Genomic DNA, 12,463 nt, shown 5'->3' with positions numbered 1-12,463 from the left:
GCACGAACGAGGGACACCCAGATCACAGGAAGACGCGCTACCACTAGTAACCTAGTGCTTTTTTAATTTCGTTGATTAATTTTAAAAATAAACTATGCCATTTCATTCAGCTCCCTACTGTTTTCAATAAATATTCAATAAATAGTTTTAGTATATTTATAGTTACTCTTATAAATAGTTTTTTAACCTAATGTGAAATAAGCAATATAAGCTATACATTTTACAGTATAAGCAGGTTACAAGAAATTTGAAATGTCCAACAATAATCAGTTGCGTAACAGTGTATGGCTTAGCAAATAGAATTGTATGAGCAGCGCAGTACTAAATCATAAACAAATTCCATACAACCATGTGATCATGAATTGTTTCCCATTAATATCAAAAAAGATGCTAAGCATCAACATTTGTTAACATGTATCACTTGCTTTTCACTCTACTTCTTTAGACATTTCTCAAACATTTCTCTCAATATGGACCTCTGTGATGGACGATTCAGCGGGAATTACTGACCGAGCAACATGAGTATGTGATTTGCTTTAAAACATATTACATTTCATGATTCCTCATTGTAAATTTTGTTTAATTGCAGATGGCATTAGTACCTTCTATAAAAATAAATACAATCACATAGTTTTAGATAAAATTAATAAAGTCTTCTTCAGAGAATAATAAAATTTTAAGTAAGTATTTTTTTCTCTAGTATTTCTATTATGCTTCGTCTTCCTTGCAAAGTTCTACATCCCTTAATGTTTGATGTGAAAAAATCCATCATTTTGTTCGCCATATACAAAACAATAGCCAGGGGAAAAACTCATATATAAATGATATTCACAACTTGAAAATGGAATTTCCTAGGTCCAATTCTTTTCCCAATGTGTATTCATTTGATACACTAAGGATTGAGTTATACACTCAATTATCATGTCATTTACACTTATCAAAGGAATACACATAAAAGAAATGTTCAAACCCATTAAGATAAACCTTTTTACTAACAATAAGTTTAAAATTACGAACATTTGTAGTGAACACAACTGATTGAAATTTACTGAAGTGCACAAATCTGGAGAACATTCGAAGAACAAAATTTAACTTCTTGTGATATTAATTAGCAAATGGCTTGTATATTTTTCCGTTTGAAGGATTAGAATTCCATATACTAAGATCATACCATATGTGCTCAAGATTAAACCTCTTGAGAATTCGAATATTTTCCACGCAGTTAGAGATCCAGAATCAAATATTCCAATTTTCAGAAGTAATGAAATCATTTCTGTTTTCATTCGTAGAATAATCATTTGGAATGTTACTTTTAAATTAGTGATTTCATTCTTGACACTGGAAGCGGTCCAAATCACAAGCAAAAAGGACATTTGGTTGATGAAAAGCCATCCTAATACATTAGCAGTTGCTGATGTGCTCATTTCATAGTAACCTAAGCTATATGCAAAGCTTGTGAAGGTTAACTCAACATTTAGAGATATCACGAAAAACATGCTTATTGAAAGAGAATCCTCTATTTTTGTAACAACAAGAAACAATTGAATTGACTTTTGGTATACCAGTTCAACAATTTCTCCAGAATGACTTTTCTGTAGGATCTTTGAAAGGAGTCGGATCATTCTTTGCAAACTTACGCATACGTAGATATACAACAGACTAACCAACGAAGGCACGTAAAGCAAGTAGAAGTTATACAAAAAACTAAGTAGGAAAGCTGCTGCATGAGGATTGCTCTTGTAAATCATTCCAAACATGGTGGTTTCTTGATAATCTTCTGCTTCTTCTAGAGACAGAAGTCCGGTTGTCACCGATGCGAGTGTGAAAGGACAAATTAATATTCCGGCTAAAAAGATATAAAACAGCATATTTTGAAGTCTAAATTTTGAGCTAGGAAACCTTTGTGATATCTTAAGAAGATCTTTTATTAAGTTCATGATGTTCTTTATTTGGTGCCGAAAAGAATGCCAAATAATAAGCACTAAGCATTCTCGGGTAAATATAAATACTGAAAGCTTGATGGTATAGTTAAAATTATATATTTCGAAAATAGCCATCAAAAATCTGTACAGCAAATACAAATGTAGAGTGACACCTATAACTATCATGGTTAAATGTTTGATTCTCGAAGAATTTTTAAAACAAAGTCCAATAATGTTAAAAGCAAAGAACAAGTACGTAAAAAAATGCCACATTCTTTTGAATCTTCGACAAGATACACATGGAGACAAGGATGAACAACAATTGCAATCTTCATTTTTTTGCTGTAAAAAATTTCTCTTGCAATAATGCACATCACCATGGTCTGTAAGTCCAATTTTCATTCTGAATTCTTCACGCCTATTTGATAATTAATTTAATTTTGGAAAAAAGATAAACATATATAGTCTAATTCTCAGTTTTTTTCGAAAAAATTATTTTTAATATGAAATTATTGTATTTTCCCATGATTGGATGTCAAAAGTAGTGCTTATAATGTAGACAGATGAATTCCCGTCCCTGCTGTTTCATGAAACTTCAAAACAAGAAAATGAAGTGTTATTCTGAATATGTCCCGGAAGAAGAAAATTCGATAGTGTTTTCATCGATTTCTTTTATTTTGCTCTCGAATAGGTTTATTTTTGTATGATTAATTTCTTTTTTCTTTTATCCGTAGTTCATTGCGGGGGTGTTGAATATTAAATAAAGAGATGTGCCAATTATACATAAAACAGTTCGATAGCAACCGAATGCTGTTTGTTTCTTTTGTAAGCTATACTCCACTTGTAGATAAAAAAAAGGGAAAAGCATAAAGTCTCTTTACAAAGAATGTTTTTTTTATCAATTTTTTTTAACAAAAATATGAATTTAAATAATGAGTACATTCTAAATATTTCAGAAGACGACAAAAACTTTATGAAAATATGAATATTTCTTGTACAAAATACCCGTATTTTATATGACGTTTACTTTAATTATATCAAATATTATGATTAATTTTATCATATATTATGTTTAATATTATTATATTCTGCATTATGATGAATATTAGTTGCTTTTATTTCGGGCATATATTGAGCCACTTTTTTCTATCAAAGAGTTCCAAAAATCAACAATTATTTTTTTATTAGTTTATTTTGTTATTTTTATTTGCTATCGATTATTTTTGCAGTTCAATTTGAAAAGAGATCACATTCAATTTAAATATTTACAACAAGGAAATTTAGTTATATACTGTGCGTCAGATACTTTCATATAGCAATTTCATGAATAATTTTTATATTGTGATTTAAAAAAAAACTATTTTTATCATAAGTTAGCATTTGATATTCACTTGCTGCATTAAAAAAATGTGTAAAAAGATAAAAAAAATAAATATTTTTTATTAGTTATTCCTTATATTTATTTAGTATATATTAGTTATTCCTTATATTATATATATTTATTAGTTATTTAAAGGAATAACTAATATTTCAAGAGTAAGAGTAAAATTTCAAGAGTAAATACTTACTCTTTTAATAGTAGTTTCTACTTTTCTATTAGTAGTTTGGTTTTATGTGATGAACATATAAAGTTATTTATTCCTCAAAGAAGCTGTTACAGTGGCAATTGTTATTTCATTACGATGAATTTTTAACAAAATGTTCTAAGAACTATTATAGCCTCTTTATTAGTTATATACGATCTCTCTCACGTGTTTCATTTTTTTGGAGTAGGGAAAAGGACTTCTTAATGAAATAGCCTAGTCCAAGTCGTCGATATCTGAAAAATTGCAATATAATTTTTATGCTGTAACAGTAAAAGAAAAAAAAAATTAAAATTTTTTTTTTTCGTGTTAGTGTTCTGGTTTTATATGACAAACATAACAAAAATATTTATCTTCCAAAGAAGCTGTAGGTGTAATAACCATTACTTTCTTATACAATTGATTCAAGAAATTGGATTCGAAGGACTATTATCATCACTTCTTTAGTCGTTGTACGATCTATTTCATATGTTTCATTTTTGCGAGCAAATAAAGCTCACATATGACATGCAACAAAGAAAACGGTAAAAAAGAATCCTTTTATGAGATGACATTCTTCATTTCATTAAAATTTAGGAAAATACAAACTGGATTTTAATGCATTATTTGAAACAGAAAATAATTTTAAAAAATGCTAACAAAATAGAATTCAAACAATCAAATACTTCTTTCTCACAGGAGAATGAATTGTCTATAAACGGAACAACTGAGCATTTAAGCATTGTAATCAATAATAATTAATGAGATTCTACATATTAACTGTTTACAAAGAGACTAACATGAATATTTATATGTGTATTATCTTAAATTATTTACAATTAATATCATCTTTGCATCTTCCATGCATATTATCGCGTTTTTGCACACGCTGCGACTGAACATATTTGAAATATAAAAATAAGAGCAAAATTTTAGTTCGAGAGGTTATTTGTATTAGATTCAGAAGACCGTTTGACTTTCAATTCATTATTACTAAGATTTGCTTTTTTTAAACATATATTTAGCAAAATATAAAAAAATCTCAAAACATCTTTTTGAAACGTTCTTTATATTTAATAATCAAATTTAAGGTATAAAGCAAAAAAGGATATTTGAAGGAACTAGTTTTAAGTATATAAATTATTTGCATGCTTTTCTTCCTTATTGCATAAAAAAATTCATTCAAGTACTTTTGATTCTTTTTTTAGTGTTCCAATATCATATTGAATATCACAACTATAAAAAGATAAAAAACATCATAGTATCTCTTCTTATATGTATTATTTGAACAAATTCTCCGGTAAATTCCTCTGCATTTACTAACGCTGATAAACCGATTTAAATTCATACCCATATTTATGCTGAGAATGATTTTTTATGGAAATGGAATAACTGCAGACGATCTTCAAAGGGATTATGTGACAACAAAAGGTTATTGCCATGTGATCTGAAAGTTTTTAATATTCACGAGTAAGCAGAAATGAAGACACTCTCCTGATTCAGCTGCTTCCAGGGAAGATTATCCATTCCACGCATACGAATTAATATACTTTTGAAAATTTTTACATCTGTTTTCATACCATTCTAAAAATCGAATCGTGAGTTATCGAACTCCTCACTTCCTGGCCATCATCTGTTTGCATCAGACTACATGCAATTTCCGTTGAGTAGAAACCCAAAACCTAATGGTATATCAAGATAAAATTGTAACTTCAGGAGAACTTATCAAAAAGAGTCGGTAGTATGCCTCTTGTGCGAAATATCATCAACGTTTAGCAATTAAATAGATTTGAATTTGAATAAAAGATACAAATTAATTACTATTGTTTATTGAAGGGCTCAAATCTCCAAACATCGTATCATGAACATTATAAAACAAAAATATTTCCAAGATATTTTGTTATTTTTTTTATCTATGCAAGTATAAGACATAGCGTAAGAACATCCTCGGTTTGGAGATCTTGAATTAAGTTTATTACAACAGAATCAAGAAGCATGCATTTTTAACAGTGTTTGTATATATGAGACATCCTTTAAATCATTTGCTACAATTTCAAAAAAATGTTCAGGACAGTTAAGCTTGTTTTATATTATATATATATATATACTTTTATATATATATATTTTAAATAATCAGTGAGTGCATTAAAGTGGTTCATAAATTTTTTTGGCTTCAAATTTAAATACCTCACCGTAGCAACACAAGACAAAATTCACTAATATAATTATTTTTGATTAAAAAAACTTTGTTGTTTTCAAACATAAATGAAAAATTATTTTCATTCCGAAGAAATAATTACAGATAATCTTAATTCTTTTAGATACTTGTTATGAAAAACGTAATGTGTATTGTTTTTTTCAATAAAAATTCCGTGAAAATTATAATTGGAAAATTACAAACTTCAGATCCACAAAACATTGATAGTCTCTGCTGCATTGAATTTCCAACATAAATATTTTATGCACACCAAACCTTTTCTTTTAATCAATCCAAATGACTGTTGAAATTATTTTTATTAAATATCAGATTACGATTAATTTCAGAATTGAATAATTTCAAACAGTTACAGAATAAAGTTTTTATTTTCGCTTTCAAGTCAATATATTTACTATCTAAATAACAGGAAATCGATTATTATTCATATCGATTATTATTCATATGTTTCATAAATATCCCTGTTAACTGAGAATCAAATGAGTTTCTTTAGCTTAGTGCAATAAACAATAAAAAAAATAAAATAATAAATAAATAAATAATGAAAATAAATAAAGAAAGCTTAAGAATATAATACTGTGCTTCACATCACAAAAGATTCCATCAACACCCAGAAGAGGAATTATTAGCTGAATGACTGTGTAAATGGCTTCCGTAATTGATCTTCTTCTCCAAAGTTACAACGGAAGTAATTATGCTAAAAGGGTCCTTTAAAAATTCTGAGATGATACTTGGCTTATTGCAAAGATATCTAGGACGCCTTTCATGAAATCTTCTTGAAGTTGGACTTAAGTTTAAAAAAGAAAAAAAAAAAAACTTTCATGAAAAGTTTATTGAAGTCATTAGAATTTTGATGGTTTCTCACTTCAGCGGAAATCTCCGAAAGGAAACAGATTGTAGAAACTTCTTTATTCCCCAAGGAGTCTTCCTAGCTATGAAAGAAAGCCAAGGATTTGGTATGCGGTCTTTAAAAGTTACCGATATGTGAAAAATGTCTCTCTGGGAAATTTGATTCAAAATCTTCAGAAATGTTTTTGTCAGAAAGCAGAAATTTTAAGAAGTTTTCTTCACATTTTTTTTCAGCCTTCTGAAATCGTCAGAACTAAGGATTGTACTAATGTATGTAGATTAAAAGTACCTAAAAATTATTCTTCACGCCTTCTGAAGTTTTTCAAACTAAACAAAAAAATAAAAAAGAGAGAGAGAGAGAAATGATATACAGCTGTATAAAAAGTAAAAAAACACATTTATTTTATATCGATTATTTTAGCATATTTTTTCCTAACGGAAAATTTTTCTTATTGATAAAAAAAGAGAGATAAAATTGGTCGGTTCCACTCTGGTAAGACAATGATAAGAGTTTCATGGTTCCTGCTCTTTCTCTAGATTTCGTATTCATTTGGAGAGTTTACATGACTTAAAGAATAGAAGCCGATTATATTTACTATTTACCATTGACTTGTCTGATATGCATTTTATTCGGGTAATAAAATGATGGATAAAAAAGAAAGAAAACTGAGAACAAATGTAACAGAGTTTTAGGCGAGCGTTTCAAAGATTTGAAGAAATCATAGAGGGTTTTTATATTTGGCTTATGTAAATATTTTCTTACTGATTTTATACTGACAATTTAGTTTAGCTCCAGGAAAATAGACAAGGGACATCTTTTGCCAGTTTATGTTGGCAATTATATCTATACTTTACTAGGAACATTCTTTTAATTATAATAATTTGTGCCTTTTAGAAAAGCAAACGAAATTATTTCGATATAATTAAAAACGTTCTGAAGTTAATTGAAAAATGAAAATGAATGTGTGCTTTAATTCGAATAAATATTAATTACTTATAAACGTTTTTTGAGATTACATGTAAAGATTTTTAATACAATTTTCCATAATACAGTATACTAATGCCATTTTTCAAATTGGAAAAAAAATTACTAATTACATTAAAAAAGTCATAAATTACTTATTACATTGAAAAGTTGCAACTAAAAGGTTTATTCATCAAAAATAAAATGATTAAGTTCGGAGAAATGCTTTGCTTTGCTAGTTTTTATCTTCTGAGGAGAACGAAGAAATTTTCTACCCCAATAAGACAGTTGAGATTTTCTTAAAAAAACTTATTTGCTTCAAAATAAATTAAAAAATAGGGTTCCATTAAGAGATGTTAGAAAATAACTGAACTGAGTTATTGAATGAAAATGCAAATTTCAATGTGCTTTATAACACTTCCCTCCTAAATTATGTTATATAGCATCAAGATTTTTAGTAGAAAATTCAGGTTATTTTTAGTCGAGATAAATAATTTTTCACTTCAAAGGAATTGAGGCAACACACACACACACACACACTCCAAGAAAAGCAAGTAGTGTCAAAAGTTACTTTTAAATATGAATGTTTTTGTTTCAGTTGAAACTTCAAGCAAATATTTCCTTTTAAATGCTACAAAATTAGGAAACATTTAAAGGTATTTTATAATTGGTTAGATAAAATGAAAGAACTTGCCAAGAAAATATAAAATATGTATACACGTTAGTTAATTCTTATTTTTAACTTAAAGGTCTCTTAAAAGAATTCAGAAATCCACCTCTGTAGTTAAGAAAGCATTCAGATTTAAAATGTACATCATTGAAAATGTATTATTTATCACAAAGAAAGATCAACAAATTTTGGTAAATTAATCAAATGATTTTAAAGAATAAAAGTTTCATATATGTCATCACATGTTTCCGGCACGTAATTTTGAACAAATCTTTTAAGATCAGTGTATAGTAAATACATTCTTTCTTTTATTAAATATAGTCCGTGATTTGGTTTTTGTTCTATTCGAAAATTTTTCTCTAAAACACGAAACTTCAGTAAGACAAGGGAAAACTTTCTAATTTTAAATGACTTCTAGAACTGAAATATAATTCTAGAACTGAATAAAATATAATAAATAAAATTTGCGACAAGCGGAAAAGAATACTTGCAGACATTTTATTAGTGTATATACTTCAGTCTAAAAAAGAATCTACTGAAATTAATTATCATAAATTTTCTAAACCATTGTTTTGTATTCGGAAAAATTTATACTGCATTATGATATGAAAGATATTCTTCACTGTTTAGTAGAATAAAGGAAATAATTTGTTATAATTCAATGCAATGCTGATGTCAAAACAAATATCATAATGTTTTTTAATCCCAGATAATTACCTCACGAAACTAATGTAAGAAATGATTTCCATAAATTTTGTTAAATATTGAAACTAAAAATGTAAATATGTATCGTAATTGCATTATAATTGAGCAATTCAGTATGACTGAATAAAATGCTTATTTTATATATATTTTCAATGTGTTTGAAAAAAAAATTCATATAGAGAAAAATATATTTCATCAATGGCAATTTATTTTTCTGATCAGTAATTTTACTTCGGAATAATAGAAAGTTTGAAAGAAATAAAATAGTACATTTAAAGAAACCCGATCCCGACGGAAAAAAAGATGATAGATTTCATACTGCTAAATTTAGAAATGAAACCCTTAAAACAACTATTCCTAAAGCTATAATCTTCGAAAGAAGAAAGGCATTTTAAAACAAAAAAAGTTTGGAAAAAAACATTCTTTTCTTAAAAAAAATAAATAAATAAAAAGCCTTAGATAATTATTTTTTTAATGGATTTCTTGGAGCTGAATCATAGTTTCATTGCTCTAAAATTCCATTCTAAAGGCGTGACACCAGTTTTTGAGAGATAGCTGATAGTTAACTACGAACATGAAAGAAGACCATGTTTCATTCCAGTTTGGACACTCTAAGAGTATTTTTTTCTGTCTTGGCCTATTTTCTGTCTAAAGTTTTTTCTCATAGCAGAAAGATAAGGAATGATTTTAAGCTATTATTTCCTCTATGAATGATTTCCTTTACAAATTTTCATACAATATGGCATTCTCAGATTTCACACATGTTATGTTTTATATGCTTGAGTGACTCATTTTTATAAAGGTAGCACGGAAACTGGGATATATTCTTTCATATTAATTATTTAAGGATATATATAAAAACTGCACGAATGCTAATAGTGGGAAATGTATAAAACCAATTGAAATTTTATCGTCATCAAGTAAATAAGGACGAAAATGCATTAATTCATGAGGGCACCTGAGCAATGAAAAATGTATAATTAACTAAATGCCCTTTAAATATTCATTTTTGGAAACTTCTTTAAATGAAGTTAAAAAAATATGGCACATCAATCTTATTTCTTAAATTTGAATCTCTATTTCTTTATATTTTTGGGGGATACATATGTAGTATGAGCCTTATGCTACTCTCCCTCCCTCGACAGCAGATGGAAGTAGTGTTCCGACGAGACGGAGAAGCAAGCAAACGGCAGAAAGGAGACGCTTGGAGTGTGAGCGTCGAAGTTGAAGGATAACAGCCATTCTATGTCCGCCTAAACTGCAACCATCCCTATACTTTTGTACTTTTGCTTAATGTTCGTGTAGTCCTGTGTTCGTCTATTAAAATATACAAAAGGCAAACGTGAAGTCTTCTTTAGATTGGGAACACGACCCTACATATATAAACCCAGGCTTATAAAAAGAATATATTAGCAACTTGCAAATATTACTTTAGATTAATTGATTTACTTTAAAAATTTAATTTTGCATTAAATTCAATCCTTATAAAATTTATAAAAATAACCAAACAAAAACTGAATTAATTTGTAAATGCTCAAATAAAGAATCGTAATACATGTTCCTAAAATCTAACATTATCGAATGATGGAGTGTGGCCATTACTTGTCTCCTCTATTACTCAGACAATTTTTATTTATCAAAGTATACCTGAAAAAATGTTTCCAACTATCTATTATGGAACATTATTTTATAGTAATCTGTCTATAATATGCTAAAAGTATTTAGTTGCTTTAAATTAAATGCTCTTTCTTTCATTACAGATGTTAAATGATCTTTTGTAACAAATGATCTGGAACTCAATGTGTTAAAGACATTAATATATAATTTTTAAATTTTCGTGAGCTAATTTGTGTGTTTACAATGTTTTACATTATAGGTTTCGTTTTCAATAGTAACTAGCTGTTGTTAAATGAGTCTAGATAATTTCAAAATTCTGTCCTGATTTACAAGATTAAAAATTTTCTCTCCAGAGATTGCTTTAGGTCTATATTCTTTATCCTTCAACTTAGCAATAAAACATTTAAAAAAAACATGTACTAATTTTTCAACTATCGAATCATGGTGAAGACTGCTTTAAAAAGATTGTATAAATTAAGGAATTTTTGATGATTATTACGCAAAATTCGCTTTTACTTTTCCCCAAAGATCCATTACTGAAAAAAGATGTTCTCTCTATCGACTTTTAATAGCATGACTTTTAACTTTTATTAAATCTATTCCTTTATTCTTTATTCAAGTATTTTTATATGTTGTTAAAATCAAATGGCACAATAATGGTCTGAATTTATCAAATCTTCAAATTTTAGCTTTTCATTTCAAATCTATTTCTTCACTTTTAATTAACTTTTGTTTCCTTGTCAGATAGTTTCTACCTAATTTTGGATACGTGAAAATAATAATGATATAAAATTGTGTAACAACTTAATAATTTTTTTATTTCTAGAATTTTCATATAGAGGAATAAATACTTTTTATATAATATTTTAGAGATTCAGTTAGAGCATAAGTTTTAATTCCCAACACCCAATCATCATTATTCCTTGATTAGTTTCTTTTTTTCTTTTGAATGTCGTCAACTGTTATATCTAATCTCAATTTTCGTTTTCTTAAAAATATTTTTACTAATATTATTTTATAGAAAAGAGACACTCAACATTTTTGTTTTTTCCATATCCTTTAAACAAATCCTTACTCAATTTCCATATTTTCTGAAAGACGCATCGAAACCATTCTTGTTGAAATCCATTTCTGTAATTTAGTTTATTATTAATAAATGAGGCAAAAAACATGTTTTCTTGCTTTTTACTTTTTAATCTTTAAAATACAAAATAAGTATTTCAACTAGTAACAACAAAGGAGAATTATGTGTAAATTAGAACTCTGCAAGACATCTACGAAATTTAAAACAAGCCTAATTTTGATAGCAGATATTTTCACACTGGAGGAAATTTCTTGAATTATACTTAATTAAAAATTAATTATATTCGAACAGTTCTGCATCTTTTGATTTTGAGAATATTTTTGCACAATAATAACTTATACACCATTCCAAAATAAAATTTATCTTTTTAATAATAAATATTTTAATGTAAAGCACGTAAGTAAGATAAGTAATATCTTTCTAAAAAAATGTAATTTTTCTATGATTTTGTTAAATGATTAAAGACAATTTTAAAATTGATATCCCATTATAAATTTAATTGGTTCAGTGAAACTGATATCGTTTTCTTTGTTTCATCTCAAGATATTTTATTATTTCAATGTTAAATAATTTGATTTCCTCCCATTTCTGAAAGGAACGGAGAAAAGTGGCTGTTTAATATATATTAATTTATATAAGAAATAATCGAAAAAAATTGTAGTACCAAAAAATACCATGCTAAGGTAAACGGTAGATGTACCTGATTGCGATATTTTTAGTACCAATATGATACTAGGGAACTTGATTCCATGAAGATTTATTATGTGTAAATAGAATAGAAGTGAAGCTTTAAAAATAATGCAACTTTACAGTCTAATAGAATTAGATAATTAAACTTGCTTTAATAAAAAAAATCAGCTATCAAATTATGCATT

This window comes from Argiope bruennichi, chromosome 1 (genome assembly GCF_947563725.1).
Source record: "Argiope bruennichi chromosome 1, qqArgBrue1.1, whole genome shotgun sequence".
In the NCBI taxonomy this organism is placed as follows: domain Eukaryota; kingdom Metazoa; phylum Arthropoda; class Arachnida; order Araneae; family Araneidae; genus Argiope; species Argiope bruennichi.
The sequence above is the reverse complement of the archived record's forward strand: the minus strand, read 5'-3'. Positions refer to the sequence as shown.